Source organism: Mustela nigripes, chromosome 12, assembly GCF_022355385.1.
Source record: "Mustela nigripes isolate SB6536 chromosome 12, MUSNIG.SB6536, whole genome shotgun sequence".
Classification (NCBI taxonomy): domain Eukaryota; kingdom Metazoa; phylum Chordata; class Mammalia; order Carnivora; family Mustelidae; genus Mustela; species Mustela nigripes.
The window spans coordinates 141,470,079-141,497,624 of NC_081568.1; the positions used below are offsets into that span (position 1 = coordinate 141,470,079).

A 27,546-nucleotide genomic window follows, 5' to 3' on the forward strand; every position below is an offset into this window, starting at 1 on the left:
AGTGTTCAAATAAATAATGTGTAGCAATAAATAAAAGCCATGTCAAAGTTGGGGAAGAGGTGGTGGCAGAGTATGGAAATGACGAGAAGAGTGGCCTGCAGGGACAAATGGAGCTGTATTAGAGCTCATCTCTCTGTCATCATGCCAGTGGCGGTGCTGAAGAGTAGCTCCGGGGCAGATAAAGAATGCACCACACACAAAAAATCTCCATTAGTTTTTCCTCCATGAGTTACCGTGAATGAATCTAAAAATGCCCACATGGTTACCTCTACGGTGCTACTTAAATCCTGAAGCTTTCTCTAGTAACCCATATGTTGACTACAACCACTGGAATTAACAAAAAGTTTAAACAAACCAAAATGACCCAGCTTCAATATTACTTCAGTAATCACTAATTCAGTAATCAGTAATTACTTCAGTACTTCGATATTATATGAGGCCATATTGTTGAGTCTGTGTATGTTTCCAAATTTATTTTCCTTAGGCCATCCTCCCTTCCCCACTAACTCGTAGTGAGGGAGGAGGGTATATATATCAAGTACATGACTCCATTCTTTGCTTCTGTTTTGATTCAATACAAAGAGTTTCTAGAGGGCTATCTAGCTACTTGAACTTGATCTAAGTCACTGGTAGAATGTCTTTCTGCTGCCAGTTGTTAACCCATTTATCCATTCTTTGCTGACTACCTACTCTGAAGGTCTCCTGAAACTGAGTGAGCCATTTTGATCAATAAGCTTCTGTTTTCTTGTTCTCTCAGGAGAATTTGGAAACCTTAGACTGAGCCTGTAGTTTTTAACTAATTGATCTTTCATACTCCCTCATTTTCCTTATTTTATTTCCCTTAGAATAACACTCCTGATTATACTTAGCACAATTGGTAGGATTTTTTTCAACATCTACTCTTCTTACTAATTTTAATGGATTACAAATTTATTAAAATTTTACCTTTTCTCTTAAATCATTGAGTTTCTGCTATTCCCCAAAATACGTGTGTGTGTGTGTGTGTGTGTGTGTCCCATTGTTCTTGATTCAAAAACTACTTGTGTTATTTCTCTCTCTTTTGGGGTGGACTTCTGAAATCATGTTTCTTGTTAATGATTTGCAGAGATAGAATGGCATCACAGATTTGGATAAATGTCTTGGGGTTTGTTGTTGTTCTAGTATTTCTTTTATACTCCATAAGAAATCTGTCTAATTCCAGTACTTCCCGAAAGACTGGAGGCATGGAAGGTCCTTAACTCCTTTTCATTGAGATCTAAACTTGAAGAGGAGGAAGATAGGCTCAATTCTTCTTGAATCCCCTGCCAAGCAGTCATTTCATGATAGAACACTGGGGTGAGGTGGACTTCTCCATGTTGAGTGTTGAGTTATCTAACTTTGTGCTACTGCAGGTTAGCTCACAAAATATCCCCAGTATACAAAATCTTGCCCACGTGTCCACAAGAGATAATTAAGGAAATTTAAAGTGAGATTTTTGAAACTTTCGTGGAAAAAAAAAATGACCCTTAGGTAATTATATGTCTATTGAGTTTAATTGTTGGAAAAGTAGTGCTTAAACTTTGTATGATGGATAGTGACTTGTATTTGCTAGGTAATTCGTTTTTATTTTAATTTTCTTAAGTATTCTGCCACAGATGGGAAGTTTTAACAAGACTATACTGAATTCTCACTCAAGATAATTTGAGAAGCACTGGTCTAAATAAGCAACAGAATACTCAGCAGTTTGCTTTTTATTCATGAATTCAGAACAATGCGCTCCTATGCTATTCTAATCTTGAAGTTCTGCTGTCATTTCTGAATGGCTGTAGGAGAAACAAAGGGAAGGAAGAATGGCTCAGAATCTGGCTGATTCAGAAGATAAATTGCATGGGTTTTGAGGAATAGCAGCTTTTTATTGGCAGTGGTGATCTTGCATAAAGGAACTGGAGCTACCCTATTAGGGCTGTATTTTTTTGTTTCAGCAGGATTTGGAGAGCACATCTGATCCGTGCTCCCCAGACCTAGTGGAGTGGGTTAGATTGAAAAACGAATTTTTGAATCTATCCCCATTGAAGGTACCTTCACTAAGAATTGCTATCTTTCCCTTACCTGGAGACTTTGACAAATTGCCTTATTCTTATTTCTGTTTTCAGGAATTTTCTCGGTTACTCTGTATTTGGATTCATGGACATTTTATCAGGATCATTAGGAGGGGTCTAGGAGCCAGCTAATCTGCTACCTTAGTTTTACTCAAAGACTTCCAGAGTCGTTTATAAAGGACACCCCATTTTGTTTTGTTTTGTTTTTCCTTTAGTTACAAAGAAAAAAGACTACCTTGTGTACCTTTTTATGAACACATTCCAGGAGATATATTGAAGTTTCGGAAAGGAGGAGCCTTTTCATGACAGAGATTTCTAGCATGGAGACAGCTCTGTTAAGAGGAACTAATGATATATTGATTAATGTGAATTGAGCTTGGGGTTATCTCTTTTTTCTTCCTCCATCTACCATCTTACTCTGACATTTGGGTTCTTTAGTATTGAATTTCTGCTTTGGAGCAAAATTCGACTTTATAATAGTCCTTTCAGTTATATTTATCTGACATAGATAAGATACAAACTCTGTTGGATCATGATCTTTGTCAACCACAGTAATCCCCAGAATCAGCCGACATCAGCGATTGATAACCTCATCCATTATGATTTAGCTTGAGAAATGTGCTATTGCCTTTTACAAAAAATGTAAACCTTTTCTGAGAGTAAATAAAACTTTCCCTGAAGACCTACCAATAGGTATAAAAATAAGCCCAAGTAAATGCTTGCATACTGGAGGCTGGAGGTAGTGACAATGAAATGTTGTGGAAGGGCTGAATTTGAAAACCCTCCGCATGTGGAAAATTGATTGCCTTAGCTGCTCATGCATTTTTCTGAGGAATAGGAGCCTCTCTCTTTACTTTGGAATTTAACAGCCTTTCAGTACACCTGCCGTCTCTCACTCCCAAACACAGATGTAACCAAATATTAAACAAGAAGCCAATAAAATTAAGTTTAATCTAATATTATGAATGTGTCAAACTTGCCAACCTGTTTTTTTGAATTGATGGCCTGATTCCTGAACACTTGGAGGATTTTAGATGTATTTTTCTCCCCCTGCCTCTGAGCAGCTTTCTCTGCTGATAATCTTGAACCCCTTACCTGATACTGCAACATCAAATTGTGTTCCATTACAGTAGAAGGTAGAACAAACTTCCAACTCTTCCAGATGATGCAAGAGAAAAGCAATGAATGGTAAGCACACAGTGGTGTGCCAGAGTAAAGGTAAATTCCGTCCAGGCTTCAAATTTTGAGGAACTGATTGTGTGTACTCACCTAAATTCCAAGTGGGTATGATCTTACCTGAAAGGAAAGAAATTAAATGAAAAATAACCTTTGCTAGGACTTAAGTTGATCATCTCATGTTGACATTACTCTTCACTGTCAAAACATGATTTGAAAGCAAACAAAAATGGCACCACCAAAATGTTCTCATTTTAGTCATACTAATAGATATAAAATTCTGACTTGTGAGATACTGTAACTTCATTCATCTCAGCATCTGTGTCCACGTATCTCTAACAGACAACTCTCATTCCATCTGAACAAAGTGGTAAATGAGAGAGGGAGGAAAACTAAGGGTGGCGTTTTACAGGATGGTGGAAACAGTTTTATTTTAATGTAAAATCGGCCTCTTGGTTTTAGGGTAGATTGTGATGTGGGAAATACTGAAACAGAATTCCAACAGGAATGAATAACTGTGAGCCCCATGTGGTTGGAAACAAGAAGAGAACAGGAAGCTTAGTGCTTGCCAAAAAAGTTGCCTGCGATATTTTAATTTTAAAAGGCATGTGTGGTGCATGCGAATGAGAGTGGTGTCATCTAAACTTTAGGACTTCTTGGCAGTCATCAGCTCCGTCAATATTAACCTTGTCTGTGGATTGACATCAGGAATGGAAGCTGTTGTACATGCCAGGGGGGCGGCCCCAAACCATTGAAAATTACTGGGTCACATATTGGGAGCTTTAGCATTGCCATTTCTATGGCTCAGCAAGGTTTTCCAGATTGCTTGGATTTCTAGTGCCTTTATGGTATTACCTTCTCAGAAGTTTGCCCACTTTTAGAAAAATGCAAGTCCCGCAAGAGTTTCTATGCCGCCAATGGTGGTCTTTACAATTTTGTGGCAGTCCCTTCACAAAGAATTACTGGTTTTGTCTCTTGGGTTATTTTATTTAAAGTCACAGGTCAGTATGTTTCAGGAGTTCACTTTTTTGGTTTGTTCTTTTTTAGTTTAGTTAGTATCTTCAAGAGTACCCTCTTTGGTTTGTTAGATTTGAATTTAAAATCAACTGAGCCTATCTCCAGGTCTTTCCTTCTGTCCTCCAAGTCAATCTGATGAAGAAGGGCTTGCTGGAATGTCTACACATTGTAGCTTCTTTTTAAAAAAGATTTTATTTATTTATTATATATTATTATTATTTATATTATATTTTAGTATTATTTATATATTATATATTTATATTATATAATAGTATGTTATTATTTATCACATGTAATAAATGGATTTTATTTATTTATTTGCTTAAGAGAGAGTAGGGGAAGGGGCAGAGAGAGTGAGAGAGAATCTCATGCAGACTATACTGAGTATGGAGTGGGATGTGGAGTTCGATCACACAACCATCAGATCATGACATGAGCCAAAATCAAGAGTCGGGTGCTTAAGTGCTTGAGTCACCAGGTGCTTTTACACATCAGATCTTCTGAGTGGTTAAATTGTTAAGCGATTCAGGCAATTGCATCCTTGTGACATGAGCCACATCAGCTAATACAATACCTGTAGAGGTATTCAAGGTCTTTTGAATTGAGTTAGAGTATAGAGTTATGAAACTGTAACTCTCCTGTGTCAGTTTGAAAGTATATTTATTCATTCAAATAAAAATACATGTTTTATTTATTTTTTTTCTTTTAAACTGTTAGACCACAGGGGTACCTAGGTGGCTCAATGGGTTAAGCCTCTGCCTTCAGCTGAGGTCATGATCTCAGGGTCCTGGGATTGAGCCCCACATCGGGCTCTCACTCAGCAGGGAGACTGCTTCCCTCTCCCCCTCTCCTTGCCTCTGCCTTACTTGTGCTTGTGATCTCTTTTAAATAAATAAATAAAATCTTAAAAACAAAAACAAAAACTATTAGATCACAGAGGAGTTCTTTGTTCTGAAATGCACATATTAATAAATTGAAGAGTGTTGTTTTTAAAAATACACAGTTCAACATAAAATGCTAAATCAAGAAAAGACTTCATGAGTAGAAGTCTGAACAAAAGTACGTATTTTACTCACTGATTACAATATTCTGGAGTCAAGAGTGGTCTTCTCTTAGGGAAGGCAAACAAAAAGCTCATAAAAAATGATTAATTTTTTTCACTTTATCCTATCATGTAGTAATAATACTAACCAATTATGTTATTAAGTGCTGTAGATTTAACCTGTGTTGCACCTCTTAAAATGCCAAAATAATAGGTCATTTTAAGAAAGTCTCTTAAGTAGAGTTCAGCAAATAGGATATTTTAATTCATTGTGTCACTAATGTTTAGGAAAAGCTTTTATGATTTTTGACTGGTTTAGCTATAAATTCTGCTGACAAAGAACTGCATGAAATTATATGCAATTGCAGGTAATAGAATGTTGCATTTATAGATTTTAGGTTGTAACTTTGAACATGGATATTTTATCCTATAGAAACTAAGGTGTATATATTGTGTTTGGCTACTAGAAGAATTTAGAGAATCTTAATTTAAGAGGTACTTAAAATCACTTGAGGTACCAAACTGTCACTCCTGATAACACTTGACTCTGAATAGTCACATTTCCACTGGAGTTCAGGAGCCAGTCCCTTTTGTAGAAAGCTGAAAGTTGATCTGTTGTCCAATCTTACTTGATAGGTGAGAAAAGTGAACCTCAGAGAGGTAAGCCTCACTTAAGAGAAAAGGTTAATAGCGACAAAGGCCTAAGTTTGCTGGCTTCTGGTCTAATCCTTTTGTTATTGTACTACTTAGTTAAGACTACCTGATCTGTTACATGTGAAAAATGTTTGCACAACATTTTAAATGGTAAAAATCATGATTTTCCTTGGAAATATAAACTACCTGCAGGACTAGAGTATATCAGAGTTGTATGCTAATTAACAAATACTTCTTTGAGAACATTTATTTATTGCCTGTTTTGTGCCAGGCTTTGTGGTACATAGAAATCCAAGTTATACCCTCTCCTCTGCTTTTTAGTGGAAAATCACTGTCTTGAGATTTGATGACAATTAATGAGCTACCTACTGCATACTCTACATTAGCAAATGATGTTTTTTAAAAAATCCCTTTAATTTTGTACATAGTTAGAGATAAAGTATGTTTTCATATCTTGCTCATTTACAGTAGCTAAGATAGGGTAGCAACCTAAGAGTCCCATTAGTAGGTGAGTGGATAAAGACAATGAGGTATGGGTGTGTGTGGGTGTGTGTGTGTGTGTGCACACACACACACCCACACACACGCACACGCACACAAAGGAATATTACTTGCCCATGAAAAAGAATGAAATGTTGTCCAGGATGGATTTAGAGGTTATTACACCTAGCGTAGTATGTTGGCCAGAGGAAGACAAATACTGTATGATCTCACTGATACATGGAATTAAATAAACAAAACAAATGAACAAATAAAAGAGAAATAGCCTGATACATACGGAGGACAAACTAGTGGGTTGCCAGAAGAGGAGGAGGGTGGAGGATGATGGGCAAAATAGGTGAAGAAGATTAAGAGGTGTAAGCTTGTAGCTATAAAATGTATGTCATAGCGATGGACAATATAGGGAATAGAGTCAGTAGTATTACAATAATGTTGTATGGACAAATGGTGAGTAGACTTATGGTGGTCATTACACAATGTATATAAATAGTGAATCACTGTGTTGTACACCTGAAACTGCTATAATATTGTATGACAGCTATATTTCAATGCAAAGAGCTAGAAAGTGTTTTCAGAGGTGATTTCTTTTTCTTCCTCTTAAATCCCCTTCCTTATTTGGACCTGATTTGTAAATTAATAGAATGGTTTTACCCCTTTACATAGCTCTTTTGACCATTTTCTGGAATCTGGCAAGATGGTGTAGATGATACAGTACTGTGGGGATAATATTTTAAAACAAGCAGGAATATTTTGTCAGTCATATTAGGTTATCCCTTACCTTTGCATATTTAATCATTGCATATTTTGCAATAAATAACAATTTTAAATCAATTCAATCCCATTGACCATCTGCTCACTCCCTTCTGGGATTTTCCATTTGTAGAAAAAAAAATAACTAATAGGAATTCATTTCGAAATGGGAAACGGAAAAGACTCACTGATATTTTCAACCAAACCCAAACTGATTTTTGAACAAGGACTCAGAAAAAGAAGTTTTAAAAATTAGTAATTCATCTGTCTCTGATTGTAGATAAACAGGTTGGGATAATCATTAAGATCATATCTTAAAGTTGTACTGATTTTTAAAATGCATATCTAATGATAATAATTATCTTTTAATTTAGTCACTTAAAATGTTTTTCAAACTCCACCAAGAACAAATGACAGTTAAATGCTTAGCTCTATTCTTTGTTAAAATCTTCACATTAGAAATGTTCTTCTAGATGTACTTACTCTCCTCTAACAACAACTGTGAATTTATCTTAAAAGATTTAGTGGCTCTTCCTATAGGCATCAACTCACTTGTCCATATTAATTAATTGACAAGTTTTTACTCAGGCACAAATAAGTTGTTTCAACTTCCATAGTAAGTTGAGAAATGAAACTATATAATTAAAAGGCAAAACTAGATCCATTCCCCTGCGCCCAACTGTCAAGTAAATTTTAACTTTGGTGGGAACCAGAACACACCTGACACCAGAAGTATGGAATTATGATCCGTTTCTCATAATTTTACTATTAAAATCTGTTGAAAAAGTAGAATATTTATCTTCCACTTATAGCTAATAGATGAAGGTAAGTCCCCAAAGAGGAACATAAAATAGCCTGTTCTTCCAACAAGGGAGACTACCATTGTGATGAGTGATTATTAACACTTGGAATGCAGCAAGCATCCTGATTAATAAAAGGATACTTTTTACAGGTGGTTTAAGGCACATATTCCCACACGGGTCAGAAGGGACAGAACTTTAATGGGATTGTGCACATTCTGAGATGTATCAGTTCAGAATTGGTGAACAGGGCCCACAGAAAGTTTTAAAATAGGGATTGAAGATTAAACAATTGTTGGAAAAGCCCAGCTGAGCTACCTATTGTTCTACAAGAGGTCATATTCTGATAGAGCCTCCTTGAATAGGTTAGGTAAATGGATTTCCAGAAAGTTCCTGAAATAGACAATAAAGTTATCTGTAATTTCATCTTCCTGGGACAGATCCTTCTTGGATAATAGTAAATTTATGGAAATGCAAACAGAAGCCCTGTGGCCGAATATAGATCCAGTTCTCGAGTATTTATGGCTGTAAATATTATTAAAATACCTATCAATAAACTTGAAGTTCTATTTTCTAATTAGCTGGTTACTATGTGTAGTTGTCATTACTAATAAAGATTATCTAAGAGGATTTATACCAGATAAGTGCTCTGAGCTTTAGCCAGTAGAAGTCTGGGAGTAACCCTGTGAGGGCACCTGGGCTTCATGATGGTTCTCCTATGGATAAATATTTTCATACAGTTTTGGTGGAACAATGTGATCACATCTTCACAAGCCAAAGAGCATAAGGTTTTTACCACCCCGTTAGAATATTCTAGTCTGTAGAAAATTAAAAATGTAGCATTATCTTCCTTCACGGCTTGAGAAATCAAGTGATTTCTCTTGATTGAGAAGCTGAAGGACAGAAGATGGACAGGTGGCAGGATAAGAAGTGGGTATGATATCAATCTCCAGCTTTAATTTAAAGAGGGAGCGGCCTCACTCCAGCACACCTGTGCCTTGATGTTATGTCCTACGCTACCTGTAGCAACTTGGACGTGTTTGTTTAGAGGCTGATAGATAGCTATGACCCCTTCTCTTCTCTCCTGCTCCCTGCTTGTAGTTATAGTGATGTATTAGGTGTTCCTTAGCATAGCAAAAGCTTTCAAAAACCCACTTGCTTTTTTTTTTTGGTGAGAGTCGGAGTGCCTTTATAAAACAAAACAAAAAAATCTCTGACCATTTATCTTGCTGCAGATAGAATTGCATAGTGCCCTCCTATTTCTTTCTGTGGTTTGCTCCTGATGGCGCTTGCAGGGAGAACGTTGCTTTCAAACCTTATTAATATTTTTTTACTTACATTATCTCAAGGAGCCAGCCAGAGGATAGCCAGTGCTCAGACACATGAGCTGCATGTATGCATGGAAAGTGAATTGAAAGGTGGAGGGCATGTTTGAGATTAAATAATGTAAGCCAGTCCAGTGTGCCCCTATTGCTCCCAAATGTACATGGCCCTCGTGCTTGCTTTCAGGATCAGAGACTTGCCTCAGTCTCTCACTCTGCATATGTGGGTACATCCCGTTGTCAGTTGAAGTTCTGATTTCCGAGAATGATTATCAATATAGAAAAAACTATGATAGGAAAAAAAGTGAATAATTCACATCCCTATTCATTCATTCACTCATTTATTTTTTAATGTCCTATAACAGAATTAGCAGCATTTTGACTCTAGAGAAGCAGAAAGTGAAACTCACCCCAAAACTGGATTCTTCATAAAAAAAAAGTCTTAGGATTTTATTTCATTACCCCGTCAAGAACCTCATTTACCTTCATTATATTTTATATAATGGAAGTATTTCTATTTCCTTCTAATGCACAGCAGCGTTGTTTCTTGGTATATATTTTTTTAATTTTCTTGGTTTATCATTTTTTTTTTAAACTATAACCAGATGGAAACTGCTTCACGGGATTTGAAAAGCATATACTTCCAAATCTCTAAATTTCAGTCCCAGCTCTGCTACTTTTATCAGATATGTGAGGTCGAGCAAGTTACTTACTGACTTAAAGATGATGTTTCCTCACAAGGGATCTGGAATGGTTGCATCTACTGAACTGGGTTGTTAGGAGGTTCAGATGAGGTGGTGCTGGTGGTAGTCCTTCAGTCCTATAGATCTAATCACTTAACTGTGTCTGGCATGTAGTAGGTACTCAAGTAAGGGTGAACACACAGAAAACAGGCTGCCCATGATCCACAGCAGCTTTCTCATGGCAGAAGTGTTGAATGACAGAGGAACAGGGTTTCCAAGTTTGTATCTTGTGACTCCCACATTAAAGCAAAATCCTGGGAAGTCAAGATGCTTGCTCAGAAGAATTCACCCTGGTCAGTGGCAGATGGAGAGTCAGGACTTCTCTCCTGATGTCGGGGGCTGGTGCCATTTATCTTAACCATCTGGCTGTGTGATATATGAAAGTCATATTTTATGTTGAACATCATTAGGAATACTCTGAAAAAAAAAAACCACTCAGAAAAAAAATTCATCTCATCATTTGTTTATTTCACTGTGGGCCAGCATCCATTCTATAATAACGCATGTTAACATTAGTCCAAGTGGCACAGATAATGAAGACTGCACTCAGACATTGCTTTCCTGTGTTGTTTACACAAAGTACACTCAGGGAGTCCTTGAGTGCCAGCCATGTGCATAGCTGTGATAACACCGAGGCAGGCCCAGGGAGCACCCCAGATAAAGCAGCAGCCCCTTAGTGGACAGATACGAAAACAACTGACTTCACATCTAAGTAGGGGCTCTAAAAGGAGGGGAGGGCATTCTAGGGGACTGAAGTCAGATTGTAAAAGACAAATAGGAGTCTTCCAGATGGACTGGGCAGAGGACAGCCTTTCAGTTACAAGGAGTAAGTAGCAGGGGCCAACACAGAAGACTACATCAATATAAAATAGAATAAACTAAGTCACTTTGGTTGGATGGAGCTTTGCCTTCAAAGGACCCAGAAGTGGGATACAAAGCTGACTCAATCACCAGAGACAGATCCTGGAGAGTGTCTAAAATTCCATGAATCTGCCTTTGGCCTTTATTAGATAGCTTTAGATTTCAGGGTATTATTTCAACAGTCAAGTTGTGGAAAATAGCCATCAAGTAAGTCATCTAACAGGAATTTAGAACATTTACAAGATAGTTGTTAATGTATTCAGCAAATATTTATTATGCTCTAGCGTGGTAATTTGAACGAAATCTCTCCAGAACTGATAGGACTCAGAGGGGAAAAAATTAGTCTGAGGACAGTGACAAAGCTATTGAGAAATGAACTTTTGACCTCGGCGACCACCATTAGTGTCCATAAGGAAAACTTACTGGAGAACCATTTAAATATGATGGAGGCATGCATTATTCAATGAAGTCTAACAAGGCAAGAATCCTTATTTTTCACTGGGTCAGACATAGGAATAGAAAGGCTCCATATATTTTTTGGGGGTTGGGGAAAGAGACTCATCCTTGTATACATTATTCCCTCAGGGTATCCACAGGGAGCCTGGGGTAATAAACCCACAGAACTGGGAAAAGGGCCCAAATGCTCCCTTCCATCTGCAGTATGGCATGGATTTTCCTTTCTGTTTTCCATTCTGCAGAGAAGATTATGAAAACCAGTTTCCCGTCATTATTTAAATTAATATTCGCTTCTAGTACATGGCTGAAAATGGCACCCAGGAGTTTGCCGCCTAAGGAGAGAAGGAAAGACATTTGAAAATTAATGACATCATTGTCTAGTAGAAAGGTAACTGAGAAGCAAAGTTGTTTACATAAAAATGGGCATTTTTAAGGGAAGAAAAACATTAAGCAGAAATAAAAGCAGAGATGCATCTGTTCTGTATTTTTCCTTTTGAATGTGTTCTCCCCACCAATTTCAGAAAGAAGGGAAATTTTTCAACTATGTTTATCCTGCTTCCCCACCCCAACAGGACTTTAGCTGGCAATATAGAAATACTAAAAAAGAAGAAAAAACCAACAACAAAAAACAGGGCTTTAAAAAATGGTTAGAAATTAGAGATGGTTGCCTCAATGGTCTATCTTTGAAAGTCTGGCTTCAGATAATGAGAAGAAAAACTCCAGTAAATGTTGACTTTCACATGCTCATTTAGAGTAGTTCATAGGAGGGGAAAGGAGATAATCAGGCTGTTTCACATATAGATTAAGTCTGGTAGTTACTGATGTAGTAACAACATACGATCTAATTTCTTTTTTTTTTTTTCAGTAAACCTTTCAAAATTGTTTCATTTCAAGTGGGATGGAACATTCATTTCTCAAACTTATCTGGGCACAGTAAATGCCGAAGAATACTACTGGGTCTGTGATAGTGGCTTTTGCTTTCCTGCTGTGTTTCTGGTTTGCATTTGATTAAGCCTCTCTTCCCATGGGTCTCTTTCTGGTTGGAAATTGTGTCACAGAAACCTGTTTTATCAGTTGGGGTGCACTGCTGGAGATTTACAGACTGGGATTGTAGGAAACCAGAGGCTGTTCTGGTCTCCCTTCAATAGAAGGGAGTGAGGAGAATGACTTTTTCTCCCCCAAAGTTCTCCAGCCTTGTTAGTCAGGAAACCAGAGCTCCCTGTCTCCCTCTGACCCTACAAGCTTCATCTCTCTGATTCCAGGCATACCCTGGGAAAATCTCCCAGAGTTGTCCTAAGGATGACCTGAGGTCAGGTGGTAGGAGCAATCTTTAAAATTACATGTTTGGTTATTTCCCAGTTGGGCTCAGATCCTCCAAAGGATCTGGAATAGAAAGGGTTTGACAGTTAAAAATAAACAAACAGAACAAAGTCTTTGATTGCCCAGAGACAGTAAGTGAACCAGGGACTAAACAGAAAAGAATTCTGATTCATACCTTTAGTTTTATGCTTAAGATCTGATGACCTGGGGGTCTTAGGGAAAGAGTGGGTCCAACAGACTTCTGCATACCAGAATTGGTGTGGGTTTAGGCAGGTATTCCTACTGTAGCCAACACCCATCTTAACTTCATGGATTTCAAAGCAAGAATCACAGAAACCTGGAAAAATGATTTTATTCCTTCTGTGAACCATAAACATCTTTTTTTTTTTTTTTTCCCTATCCATAAAGTAGTGGCTCATGTTAACAAGATTGAGCTTGAGTCTTTTTGTAAAAGCACTTTGGTCTTTGCAGTACCAGTACCAGTCAGAGGTAGATAGTTCCCATACCAACTTCTTGAAGCATGGTACCTTGTAGGATTAGATGTATAGTCTTTCTACATGGAGGCTTATGGGACACATTTTTGACTCTGTCTTATTTTGCAAGCAAGGAGGAAAAGAGAGGGAGAGGGAAGGTCAAAGTTGCAACTAAAGAGTAAATGACTAGCTTGTCAGTTGTGATTTTGGTATCTGCCAGTTTGGCTAATGTCTCAACTTTTGAAAACACTTGGTGCAAACTTTTTTTTTTTTTTTTTTTTTTAATCAGTCATGAGAAATGAAAGAAGAGGAAATGGTTATCTAAAAAGTGTAAAGCACATTTTCCTTGGTGCTGAATTTTAGTCTGGAATGAATTTTTATGACCACATTATAAACCTCTGAAAATAGAGTTTAGTGGAAGTGCCGAAACTGCCTTAAATAAATTTTACTGGCAAATGTTCTCCTGGAATGATTTTTGTAAAGGTAAAGGTATTAATTTTATGCAATCCATATGTATGCATGTTTTAAAACATTTGAAGGGTTACTTATTTTCAGCATAACTAGCACATAATCAAAGATGGAACAGAATGATGTGAAGAGTTTTTCAAGAAGAAATTACACATGCTGTCTGTCAAAGGTCCTGCATAATTCATTTTATTCTAATACTGTGGTGCATTTAGCTCCTTACAATGTAAGCACCGGGGAAGATAGATCAGTCTGGTATGATTCCAGAATTTCCTCCTTAGAGACCAATACCCATTTCATTTCTGATGAGAGTATTCAATCAAAGCGTGAAAAAAAAAGTCTCTTTTTCCATCAGGGTGTATGTGGTTCTAAATCTAACGATTGATTTGAGAATTCAGAAACAACAGAAATGGATTTTTCCACTACTATATTGAGTGATATTTGAAAGAATAATAAAAAGTTACGATCTTTGTATGCAGTATTTTAACACAGGACTCTGCAGACAAATTCTGAGAATCAAGTTTAATTAAAGTTTGAAGGAAAACTGTATCTCCCGTAATAGACATCAGATTTTCCTCCATTTTAAGGTAGTTGAGACTAATTTGGTCATGTTGCTATGGGGAAAAAACTTCAAGCTTTTGCAAGTTCTCTTGCTGCCAAGGCGAGAAGTACCAACTGAGAAAATGTACAGGCCAGAAGCAAATCGTAAGAATTTTTTGTAGGAACTTCTAAAGCAAATGTTGATTTTGGCTATTTCTGAATGTAGATGCAAAAGTGAAGGAAGGAAAAAAAAAAAAAAAGAAATCCACTGTTTAGGTAGATTACGGGCAACGTGTTTAAGTGGAAACTTACTGGATAAGTAAAAGTGAATTCTCTTTGATAGAAGTCTCACGTAGACTGTGGTTTCAGTGACTGAATGCTTATCACCTGTATCACACTTTGCTTTGTATTTGTTTTGGGCATTGTCCTTGAGAAGAGAAGAGGACATAGGGGGTTATGTTGAAGAAGTGAGTTATCTTAGGTGTCTCAGGGTAGTAGCTGAGGAGCTACAAATATGAACTTACACAAGCTCATGAAATGACTTCAGGTACTACTGAAAATAGGATTTATTCTGGGTGGTTCTGAGGAGGAAGTATGAGTATCAGTGATCCTAGGTAAGCCAGGTGGATTTTGCCTCAAAATAAGCTGCAACTGTTTAATAGAGTTCTTTGAAGCTGGAAAATGTCACCTCACGGACTAGTCTGTTCGTTTTGTGTCTCTGGAGACTGGAAAGAGGAGCTAAGGGACTTAGTAAAAATTAATAAATCCTGTGGAGTATGAAATCAAATGCTACCTTGGAGTCTTTCTGACTGTGATGACTTAGGTATCTTGGAGGTGTCTGTGTTTGCAGAACCCCTCCTTAATGGGAAGAGTACATTGGTAGAATATATCAACACTGATCTATCCTGATTTATTTCCTGCGCTAAGTCACTGAGCCTTGCACACAGATGAACAGGTCCTTAGAGTATAAGAAAGTAGGGTCTTTGCCCTTTGCAAAAAATCACTCAAGGAAATCTAAAATATCCTTGCAGCTCAGCTTCTACTTTACTCTTCTTTGGGAGAACAGAGAACGTTAAGGCAAGACAAAATGATACATAGGAAGTAGTGCAACTTACAATAAATGGTAGTTGACATCTAGGGATATCTGGGTCACTAGCTCTGTTTTAGTTATAGCTTAATTAACATTATAGATGTTAAACCTACCTGTTGTAAACCTGAAGCTCTGTAGATTTTCAACTTTGCTTTGACCTAGGGGATCCCTGGTGCTTGGGAGATGAGTTTCCAGAAACAATTTGTCCTTTTGATGAGCAGGACTTAAATGAGAATTTGGTGTAATAATGAAGATAATGGCTTATTGGAGCTACTTTGTAATTCTATTTCTGTTGTTATAGAAGTCATTATTACTCAGCTCCAGAAGCTATAAGAAAATATCTCCGTTTTGCAGTGAATATCAACACTGACTGCTCCATCTATTAACCTGGGTGCTTTGTACTTTTTCTGTAGATTCCTACCCCTTCAGGGCTCTCTGAAAGGATATACAGATAGGTTTGTTGATCATAGGTATCCAAATTCAAGTCTTTATTGTATTCTCTTTGGAATGTGTCTTTGACTTTGGTACAGCTTGCAGATGTGAGCTTTCTCTAAGACTCTTAGAACCAAGATTCATTACCTTTGTGAGTTTTTGAGTCTGTATCTCTCTGTGGTCTATACAGTTATATTAGTCTTATCAGTTGATAGTAAGGCAATTCATTTTGATACAGTGTCTAAGATGTTACTTTAGGATGTAAAACCATTTTAAACTTCCTTTATTCCTATTCATTGTGTGATGAAGAATTGCCCAGTATTTGCGGGAGAAGAACATATATTCACAAGCAAATTTGAATAAAACTTTGTTTTCCTTCTATTTCTTTTTAGTTCTAAAAAGTATGTACCAGTAAGGTCAATTTTTAAATTCTGAGTTATATGGACACACGGAAACTTGACAGTGACAATTCTTGTGAAAATTATATTATTTGAATTTCTTAAAACAACTGTTTTTTTTTTCTTTGAAAATTATGTTGGTTAATTATTAAAACCAATAGCTTTAGTTTGGTCATCTTGTTTATACTGAGCTAGGAAATATTTTTTCTTTTTTTAAATTGAGGTAAAATTGGTATATGACATTATGTAAGTTTCAGATGTATCACATTGTAATTCAGTATGTGTATACACTACAAAGTGATCACCACTGTAAGTGTCCTTACCATCATTACCATATAGTTCAATACCATCACCATCACCATTTGGGTGCTGGGTCCTATGCTATACCACTTGCGTCAGAATCTCTGGAGTTGGAGCCCCAGGCATTAGTATTAGTGTTTCTAGGTGATTCTCAAAAAAGTATGAAGGTTCATTGTACTATGTTTCTGGATGCATAAAGCCAAATATCTAATTGTAGAATAAAGAGTATTTGATTTAATGTGAAGTTAGCCAGAAATAACTGATCACTAATTTAGGTCAGGACAAGAGAGAAATAAGAACGAGCAGAGTGATTTCCTGGTTTCCCCTTCTTCCTCGGGTATATACATTTAGAAATGAATCCCAGTGGTGGCTCTCCTGAATGAAATATAATCCATTAAGCCAGAATGTTCCAATAAGGAAGATCAGTACTCTTGGAATCAGTAATAGATTGGGTTAATTTATGACTTGGGCCAAGAGAAGATGCTTCATATGAAGTATAAATCTCCTGAATATATATAAAATATCAACCTGAAACTATTAATATGTAAGAAGGGATCCCCAGGAAGGTAATACCTTCTCTCAAGCCATTCACTTTTTGTCCCATAGCGTGGCCTCATAACGGTCAAAAGGAGTTGTAATATGACAATGTTGGTTTATTTAAAAGGAACGATTTTATGAGAAGAGATGTGATCATAATACTGACAGCCAGAAAGGAGTATATTTGATATATACTGTAAGATAATAAAGAATTTATTATAACCAACTATGATATCAGTAGTGAAGTAGTCCCTATTGGAGATAAAGCTGACAATGTATGGTAGTGTGACTGATACAGAATATTTCATTGATATCTGACACATGTCAAAATTCTGATATTCTTTCCTAAGTTAGAATGTTACCTTGTTGCATAGCCTGCTTTGGTGTGCCCCCCTGCTCTCCACTTCCCCCAAATAATAGGGCTTGCTACTAGACATGGGTAATGAGGAGTAGGGATTTTGTGGTTTGAAGCAGGCTCCCTGTGGAATTTCTTTGAACTGCAGAAACCCTGCTACTTGCTGTCTTTCTTGTTTTTACCAGTTTAGCACAAACGCCGCCTTCCAATGCGACTACATGTTCAAAGCAAAACATAAAATTGTGTTAGTTTAAAGGACTCATTAATTTCCTTTGTACTCCAAATCCTCCGCATTAACAAATGCAATATGCTGATTCTATATTCAAACTTATTCCATTTTGGCTGCTATTAACTTCAAAGGAAGTCGGAAAAAAGAGTGTAAGAGTATTAAATTCCTATGTTGAAAAATTAATACATTACTGACAACTGACCCACTTTCAGTTCCTCTATTTTATGAAATTTTAAAGTTTTTCTATTTGTAAGACAGATCTGTGCTTAAACTTGTACCAGGATCTTGCTCCCTTTAAGGTGAAATCTCTTGCTGTATCAAGTCGGCATTGTTCTATAAATGCTTGTGGCCTGGTTCCTTTAATATAACCATCAGAATCTGATGCCATCGTGGGTGTGTGTATGTGTTTGTGTGTAAATATTATGCATAAGGTATTCAATATCTAAAATGATAAACTGGAAATAGTAGTTAATATAAGAAAAGGGACTTTGTTTTATATTGCTGCCTTAAAAAATTACCCATTACTTAAAACAATTTGTTACCATTCACCTTACTGGGAACTGTCAAATATTGAGACAGAACTAATATAATTTAAATATTAATAACATGCTTGTATAAATATATATGTCATGCTAGGTTATCTTTTAGTGATGGAATTAACCAGATTATCAGTTTAGAAAAACAAATCCCAAATAGTTGGCTGCAAATTAGTACAATTCTAATGAATACATTTTAACACATTTTCCCTATGATGATGAACAAAGTTTGGTCTTCTGCAGTGACAAATGTGAAGCAGGATAAAAGGAAAGGCAGTTGCTAGGTGATATCAATAATTCATTCATTTGATACTAAGCAGAAAGTTTAAATCCCAAGATGATATGACAGTTTCTGAAGAATGTATCTGACATAAAGTAGACATCAATTTCTTAGAGTGTCTTTCTTCTGTATGAATGTAAAATAAATACCTTTCCTATAAAACATGTTTTAAAAAAATCTGTTTTCTAGTTTCCGCCTATAATTTATCATTTTATTTCTACATTTGTATAAACAAACCGAAAACATATTTAGGCAAAAACTCAAATTATCCCAACAGTTTTTTCTGTCATTTCTCATGGTGTTCCCAGCAGAGCTGAAGCTCATGATTGTGTTTTCAGAATCATTTCACTTGAAAATTGGTACATCTTTCCTAACTCTGAGTGTCTAAATGATTACTTTTGGTTGGGGGGTTTGTTGAAAATGCTGTAAAATCTGAAAGATTTTTCTTCTTAAAAACAATGGAGACTGAAAAACAAAGCAAAACAAAAACAAAAAACAAACAAAAAAACAATAATGCAGACTATGCTGATGGTTTAGAAGGCCGGTGAAGCCCCTGTGTGCCACATCCTCTACTGGGATTCAGGAGCAATATTCTTGGGAGCTCTGTCTGCATTAATCATGTGTCTCTCTTACCCTGCAATTAGTGAGTAGAATCAACTATACTCTCTACATGATATCTCAATGGTATTTCTACTTTCTCCCTTGCCCAATTACTTCCTGAATAGCTATCAACTGTGAAGTTAGACATGCTGGCTCTTTCCCTTTACTTTCTGTTACTTTATCATGACTTTTTTCTCTGTATCAATTTAAAACACCTGTAGCCCCCCAAAAGGGTAGGACCCTGAATAAATTAAAGCATTCCTGAAATGCTTAAGGAAGCAGACATTTAAATACAGTAGAGATACAGCAAACTTGAACCCTGGTCTGGTGAGCTGAAAAGTATTAGAGGGTCACATGGAAGCCCCATTCTGCATTAATGCCATAGTCCTTAATTATCTCCAAGAGAAAATTTTCATGTAGAAAAGTCAGCTCTGACTCACCAGACCTGCTTATTTTTCAAGAGAAGCCCATGTCCTGGCATTTTATGTAAAATTTCCCAGCATTTATATTTTAGCTTAATTTTTTAAAATTCAGGTTAAAAACTTTTCTGTGGGCAAGATTTGGCTTGAAGCATGTAAACTTCCTCTAGAAAATGAGTAATGTTCATCAGTGGATTATTCTCATATATGTCATATATGAGAATATTCCTATTCTCATATGTCATAGCTGGCATCTCTATATAAATTTTTCCCCCTCCTTAGAGCATGAGTTTGTCTTCTTTTTAATTTTTTTAAGATTTTATTTATTTATTTGACAGACAGAGATCACAAGTAGGCAGAGAGGCAGGCAGAGAGAGAAGAGGAAGCAGGCGCCCTGCTGAGCAGAGAGCCTGATGTGGGGCTCAGTCCCAGGACCCTGAGATCATGACAGAGCCAAAGGCAGAGGCTTTAACCCACTGAGCCACCCAGGTACCCAGATCGTGAGTCTGTCTTGAAAGTAGTAGAACTAGCTCTTGATTCAAGGTGATCCGTGACCATATTCTTACCAGCTATATGACTCTAGTCAAGTTCTTTCTTTAAAATCTCTTACCTTCAGTTTGTTTATGCAACGAGACTAAGGATGTAACTCGGTTACACATCATCTGTCAGCACCAGAGTTTATATTTTTGTTTTGTTTTTATTATTTCCCTTGAGTAATACCACAGAATCAAGAGCTTTCTTTGTTGGTACATGATAGCACAGGTTAAGGACTGATTTGCAGACTTCTAAGTATCTCTTCTGTTGGGACAGCTCTAGTCTGAGGTCAGCACCTGTCTGAGAGGTACTGATGTTAATAGTTCAAACTCAAGCTTAGGCTCACATTTTATGCAGATAGTGGCTTTTTAATTTCTGTATTCCTCCTCTCTTGCTCCAGCAGGATGGGCAATGATTTATGATCTCTAGCCTAATGAAGGGTTTCATGGGATACTACCTGACCGGTTTTCCTGTTGTGTTTTAGAGGTGGGGACAATGGTGGGGAAATAGGAATTCAGGAGCTTTTAAAGTGGTCATCATTACTAGATTGTCCCATTTCCAGTGGTTTCTTCCAAATTCTTATTTGTCTCTTAGCAGTACTTTAGTCTGCTTATAATAATTGAGAACAGCTGGACTTAATGTTGGAGCAGATTTCCCCAAACAGATTTTCCAGCATTGTAGTAATTCATTTGGTGGCTGGGAGTTAGAAAGCCACCAGCCTTATCAGAATTTTCTAAGATATTTAATAATATTTTTAAAAAAATATTATAAAGTTTGTTATTTTTGCCTCTTTCCTGAAAGGATTCTCTGGTTTCCCCACCCCCACAGACATTCTTGCTTCTCCTGAATCCTTCTTTTATGATTTTGGTCATCTGTATTCCTTTTATTCTGCCATTTCCTGGTTTCTTGTCATGTTAATAATTCATGGAAAAGTGAAACAAAGCCTTGCTCCCAATTTTAAATCAGTCTTAGGAGACTCTAAAATTCTTTGTAGGAAACTCAACTCAGGGCACACTACTGTGCTATGTTGTCATGCCCAGACCGTGCCTAAATATGACAGGTGAATCTAGCATCAGCACCATGTAACAAAGGCCAACACAGGCTAGTTTACCTGGATTCTAACAGAAGACAAAGAAAACTGGTTGCTCAGTTTCATGTCTACCATCAAGGTGGTAAAGGAAGGAGAGATCATCTCCTCACTTTCTCAACTCAAAGCAGCAGTGATAGATATGGTTGGGTATACTATTAGAGCACTGACTAACTGACAAAAAGATCAGATACTTGGCTTACTTTTCCTTCTCTTCTATCAGAAGAGTTTGTGAGTAAGAGCAAGGTTGGAGTTAGGAAGACCAGTCAGTTTATTAGCCCAAGTGAAAGGTGATGATGCGGGAGATGAAGGCAGCGTGAAATAGGGCTAAATTGATTCCAAGGAATGGAGAAATAGCCAGCGGTAAACTAGGGGGTGGAGAAAAATGATTTAAAGCAGATTATCCAGGATGACTTGTGAGTCTTTTAACTTTAGAGACAGGACTGCTGGTTATGGCAATCCTGAAATGGTGCATACTCTTTAAGGGTTCTGCAGGTTTGATGGGAGAAGAATGAATTACATTATAATGTACTGAATTAGAGATATCTGTGATGCTACATCGAGATAGAAACAGCCAGGAAAAGGTTAAATCTCAGAAAAGAGGTCTAGGAGGACTTATATTTTATATATATATAAAAAATACATTTATATATTATAATATATAAATGTATTATATATTTTTACATATAGTGATCCTAGGGATACATATATATTTATATATAAATATATATTTATATCTAAATATATTATTCATATTTTAAGATATATTAGATATATAACATATAATATATTTTAATATGTTTAACATTAAAATATATTAAAATATATTTTATATATTATAATATATTAATTATATATAATATATAATTTAATATATTAATATATATATTTATATATTATATCTTACATATATATATATATATAATGTAATTACCAGAAGAGGGCGGAAATTGAGGCCATGCCCAGTGTATGTGTGGAAAATCTTGCATTCCAAGGATCACAAACCTTAGAGGAGTTGGTAAGAGGGAAGAGGACCTGAGCAGTAGCCCTTAAGATGGAAAAATCATCACTGGAGAACACTGTCTTAGACACAAAGGGAAGCATTTTACAGGGAAGACAGTGTTTTAGGGTTATGAGAAAGAAAGAGCTGGAAACTTAACAGGATTAAGAGATTTTTCATTTTCTTTATTCAGTTGATGATATGTGTGTGTTTTAAGATGGGAGCAACTTGCACATGTTTATAGGGTGTGGGGTTGGGAGGCAAGGGAGACAGAAGAGAGGGAAAGTCTGAAGTTACAGGAGAGGAAAGAAGTAGCCAAGAGCAGGTCTCAGAGGATGACTGAGAAGAGGTGAAATGACGCATGGCAAGGCATAGCAGGCACTGGAAAGAAGAGGGGTTTACAAGAGTGGGGATGATGACTTGTGTTGGTGGAGGAGAAAGAATCAGGGGCCATTTCTTGATAAGTAGAAAAGAGTGCTTGCTGATTGACTGGACTCCAGGAGATTCGTGATGACTTGGAATGAGCCTTATGGGAAATGGGAGAAGCTACAGAATATGGTCATTTAAAAAGAATGGTGAGTGATCTTAGGGATGGGGTATTCTCTTATTTCATATTAAAATTAAGAGAGGTGATAAGGAGAGAGAGGGAAAAAAAAAAAAGGTAAGGAGACCATTGGTGTTGAAGGGCTGGTGCAGGGTGAAGAGCTCACAGATCATAGGCTCGCAGAAGCCTGGATGGAGCTCCCAGTCACAGTGTCTACAGGGTCCTGAACGTCTCTTGGGAGATAAAGATCAATGTTAGACTCTGTTTGGATGGTGATTTCCTGCTTGAGTTCCAACTGCTTTGAGCCTTGGGTGCAGTTTGAAAAGCTCATGGCCAATAAAGAAAGGCCTTCAGTGAGGAAAGAAATGGGAAAACCATTTATATCCACAAATTGGTAACATTGTCCTCTAACATATCCATTAAGTAATTAGGCACAATTTCAGTGCAAGGAATTTGTCTCGGTGTCTTTGCTCACTTGGAACTGATGGAAAGTGCTTTATTCTGTTTGCTTATAACTTCAGCAAGTCACCTTTGTTCTGAGGTCTTCACCACATCTTTCTGGCTCACTCATCTGTGGCTGAATTTAATGAGACCCACGTCTTGCTGTGAAGTAGGTTGTGGAAATTATTGTAATGATTATTAAATCATTTTCCCCAGTCCTTTTAATCTTTGAAATGTTTAATTTTCCAAATCCCAAGTCACCTGGTAAAATGAAAAGACTGCACAAGCCGCCGAGCTCCCCTACCTTGGCCTAAAGTGCAGATTTTCCCTCCCATCTCTTTGATATTTACCGACATCCATTATGGAAATTAAAAAGCAGCAGTAACCCACGTCGTGAGGCTCTTTCTATTTGTGTGGCAATATGAGTTTGAAAGTTGAGAAGGGAAATGAACACAACACATAAAGTTTGTCAAGGCAAAAATGAGAAGGTGGTGTATAAGGAAAATATTCGAAAGTCCACAACTTTGTTATTTGGAAATTCATAGGTAAGGAAAAGATAGATATTATATATTTTAACAGAATCCTGAGTATAATTATTCATGAGTATATTACTGATAGCTTGGGGACTGTTGCTGGAAGATGTTTTGGAAACTTACTTACAGCCTGTCAGTTATAACTGAGGTGCCCATACCTACACTTAGTCCAGCAAAGTCCTAGTTCACCTATGTTGTCTCTGATGTAATTATTAATAGTGTCTTCCTTTTGTTTTGGTTTAAAGGTGATTCTTATGGTCACACTACCTAGGTACAGAGACAGTGTTATTTTTGACCTAGGATAGCAAGTGACAGAGTAAACTCTACTTGTGAATTTGGAAAATCTGTTCAGTTCAGTTTTTCTAAAAGGACCTATTTGTTGTGAAATGACCCTGATTCACACCCTTGCTCTCTTAGAGGTGGTGTGAATGCCTGCATTAAGCAACTTCTCAAAATATAGGAAAATGTCAATACCAGTGCCACTCATTGCCAAATTTATATTTTACTTTAAATGTAAGAGCTTGAAAACATTGTCAAAAGCAGATCTCGAAAATGCTACATATTTCTTTCCATAAGTAATGCTAAGTGAGGAATGATTCATTTCTGCCTGTAAAGTTGCGAAAAATAAATATTTGATGATATGACAGTCATCTTTGAAACAGGCTGCTTTTGAGAAATTCATTAGATTCTTTTATCACTTTTACTTAGAGAATATTGAAATTGCTTCTGAAATAATCAGTGTGTACTACCAAAGGCAGGGGAAATGTGTTATGTCAGTATGAAGCCAAAGTGCAATTAAGGTGTGGAACCGTGTACATAATTTAATATTTTTTCTTGGCTTTCAAGAACTTCAGCCATTGCCATGTCAATTCTGAACGATTAGAAGAATACAAATGCAAAACCTTATTATGAGAAGTTTTCCAATTACAGCTCTCTTTGATTGAGCGGCGAGACTGAACTGATGGGGAATAAGCAGAAGCCAAATTTATTCTTCTCTGCCACTCCCTGTTAAAACCTAACCCTAAGCAACTAAACTTCTTTTGCTAAATAATCCTTTTGTTTTTCCTGGGTGAAAGCAGGTATATCACAAAGTGTTTATGAACTTTATTAGATAAAATTACAGACTTCATCTTAGATTAAAAAATGGTTTTATTTGGGATATGATGTCCCTGGCAGAATTAATCACATAATTTCAGTCTTGGGTTGGGCTTTCAGAAAGGGGGAAGGTGATAGTTTTTGTTGGTTTCTTCCTCTCTTCCTTCCTTACACATCTCTGCAGGAGAAAAGGATTTAGGGGAAAGAGGCATATACTTAGGTGGCAGTCAAGAGTTTAATCTGTCCTTGGTTTTCTCTTAGCTACAAGCTCATGGAATGTTCAGGGTTTTCTAAACCACTTCTGCTGTGGTTCCTTGGGGCAGACAGTATAGCAGGTTCTGTCTTCCAAGTCTTTCCAGTTGGCCAATTATGGCTGATCCGTTGCCTTATGGCTTGTGGATCCCTTGGCTGATCCGCACAGATTTCCTTTTTTGGGATCTCTTTACTCCTTTGGGCAGTCTTTCTGGGTAATGTCCCCTTCAAAATGATAGTAGCCTGGTCCCTCTCTTGAGACAAGCAAAAACTCACTCATTCTTTCTTTTCCATAGAAGGAAGGGCAGCAGCCTACCAGTGCAACTCTGATTCTCTTTGCCACCCGAAGCCAAAACTTCAAGGAAAGCACATTTTCTCCAGGTACGTGGAAGAATCCATGGCCTCCTCTGATGTTGAGAGTGGTAAGGAAATTAATGTAGCATACAATTTTCCCTATCCTGTCAACTCTCTCTCATTTATATATTCTGGAATTGGCACATCAAAAATGCTGTTAAAAAAGCCTTTTGTTGTCTCTTAGCATGTCCTATATAGCTTGTCTAGCGGCTCCTTCTGGAAAAGAGATTTGGCAAACTTTAGCCTCCTGCCCAAATCTGTCTTGGTCCTAATTTTTTCTATGGCTGGTGCTCTGAGAGTGACTTTTATAATTTTAAACAGTTGAGAAAAGAATCAAAAGAAGAATATTCTGTGGTATGTGAAAGTCAGGAGAAATCCAAATTTCTGTGTCTGTAAAGTTTTATTGGAAAACAGCCATGGTCATTCATTTGCATGTTATCTGTGCTGCTTTCCACATACAATGGCATGCTTGAGTGATTAAACTTGATGAACTGAAAAGTTGAAAGTAACTATTATTTAGTATTTTTCAGAAAGGGTTTGTTGACCCTTGCTGTAGAATGTGGTATACTTGGCGTCTGTTTTAATTGTTTTTGTCTTTAGACAAAATTTCAGATGGAAGAATAAAAGTTCCATCTTAACATGCCATTACTCTTCATACGAAAACTGTCAAAATATTACTACTCTCTTAATTTATAAGTCTTGAATATTCATTCCCATTATCCATCTAGATTGAGATTTTCAAGGAGACAGACAAAATGCTATGCTTTCTCATCAGGAATATTTTGAGCTGGAAATGTGTACAACAGACTTAGAGAATCATTCATAAAATTACATTTAACTTGTGTGGCAACCTAAAGCTTCGGTTCAAAGCATAAGTTACTCTATGCTTCAAAATGTTGGTGGCCTGTTGGCAATGACTGCTGGGATAAATAAACTACATCTGCTTGCTTGGTTTCTGTTGGGTTTGATTTTTCCTTAAAGTTATAAAAGGGTAGAAATTTATCACCAAGATGTCTCAGCAGTTTTGATTTGAATGTGTGATCTATGTAAAGAAATAAAACAGAAATCACAAAATCATCACAGATGAAAGGAAATGTTAATTTGAAGTGTCATAAGATGGGTAGAAATTTCCAGCAGCCCAACTGGCATGGTATTCCACAAAATAATTTAAATGATTGTTTCCAGAATTTGAAGCTTGACATACTGGCTATTAACCATATGAAAACCCTTTATAATTTAGGCCAAAGACAGAAATTTAAGTCTGCTCTGGCCTGTACGGACTACTTGATGGTTTCAGACTATATCTCTCATTTCACATTCTTTGTGTATTTGCCCAGAAGCTTTTGGTAGACCAGAGGCACATTGACTATCCTGGTTTCTTGACTTAAAATCCTGCCTGGCCTTTAAGACTGAATTCAGTTTTATCTCTGCTGTGACATTTCTCTCATTAACACTTTATTGTTGCTTCTCTTGTTTCAAAGTCATATTTTGATTTGCTGTATAGTTAGCCTGTGTATCTTTTTCTCTCTTTCTCTTTGTTTCTGAGGTCAGGAACCATATATTAAGTGTTTTGTCTTCACCACAATACTGGTAATTAGTAGGTTTCATAAAAACTAGCTATAGAAGAAAAGGCAGACTTGGGGCACCTGGGTGTGTTAGTGGGTCGAGCGACAAACACTTGATTTCAGCTCGGGTCTTGGTCTCTCGGGGTCATGGTATTGAGCCCCATGTCAGACTTTGCACTCCAGGTGGCATCTACTTGAGATTCTCTCTTTCCCTGTCCTTCTTCCCCTTCCCCACTTGCTCACACTGGTATGTGCTGTCTCTCAAATAAATAAATAAATAAAACTGACAAAAAAAAAAAAAAGGAAAAGCAGATTTTAAAGCTTAATGAGCTATTTAAGTTTAATAAATTTAAACATTAGCCAAAAAAGTAACTGTTCATGTATGTTCTTATACAAAGTTAGGTTTTTATTTTCTATTTTTTTTTCCCAGAAAAATCAGTTTTGCAATGTGTAATTAGCTACTATGTGCAATTGAGTTACTGTGCAATGAAAGCCTCACTACCCTGTGGATGCTCTCATTATTTATATATTTTTTAATTTTGGAAGGGCAATCTGAGGGAGAATCTTGAAGAGTTTGGGGAATTAAAAAAAAAAAAAAAAGAGTCTCATATGCATCCGTATGAGTTGAACTGAGTTAGAAAGGCCAGACGTCATTCATACAATGGAGCATGCCAAGCGAGTGCTTTCAAAATGACATGGTGTTTCTAAAAACTATGATCTAACTACCTCCTTTCAGTGGGATTTGAGTTGTTGATGGGCTTGGTTTT

The 27,546-nt window shown here is 36.8% G+C and overlaps 1 long non-coding RNA gene across 4 annotated transcripts in view; it reads left to right on the top strand.

Moving 5' to 3' along the window:
* LOC132028039 (uncharacterized) overlaps positions 1–27,546 on the top strand; it is a 440,338-nt gene that overhangs the window by 46,987 nt on the left and 365,805 nt on the right. For all 4 annotated transcript variants that reach the window (XR_009407334.1, XR_009407335.1, XR_009407332.1 and 1 more), the window contains exon 2: positions 25,157–25,241. This is a non-coding gene — a long non-coding RNA (uncharacterized LOC132028039). The remainder of the gene's footprint in view (positions 1–25,156; positions 25,242–27,546) is intronic.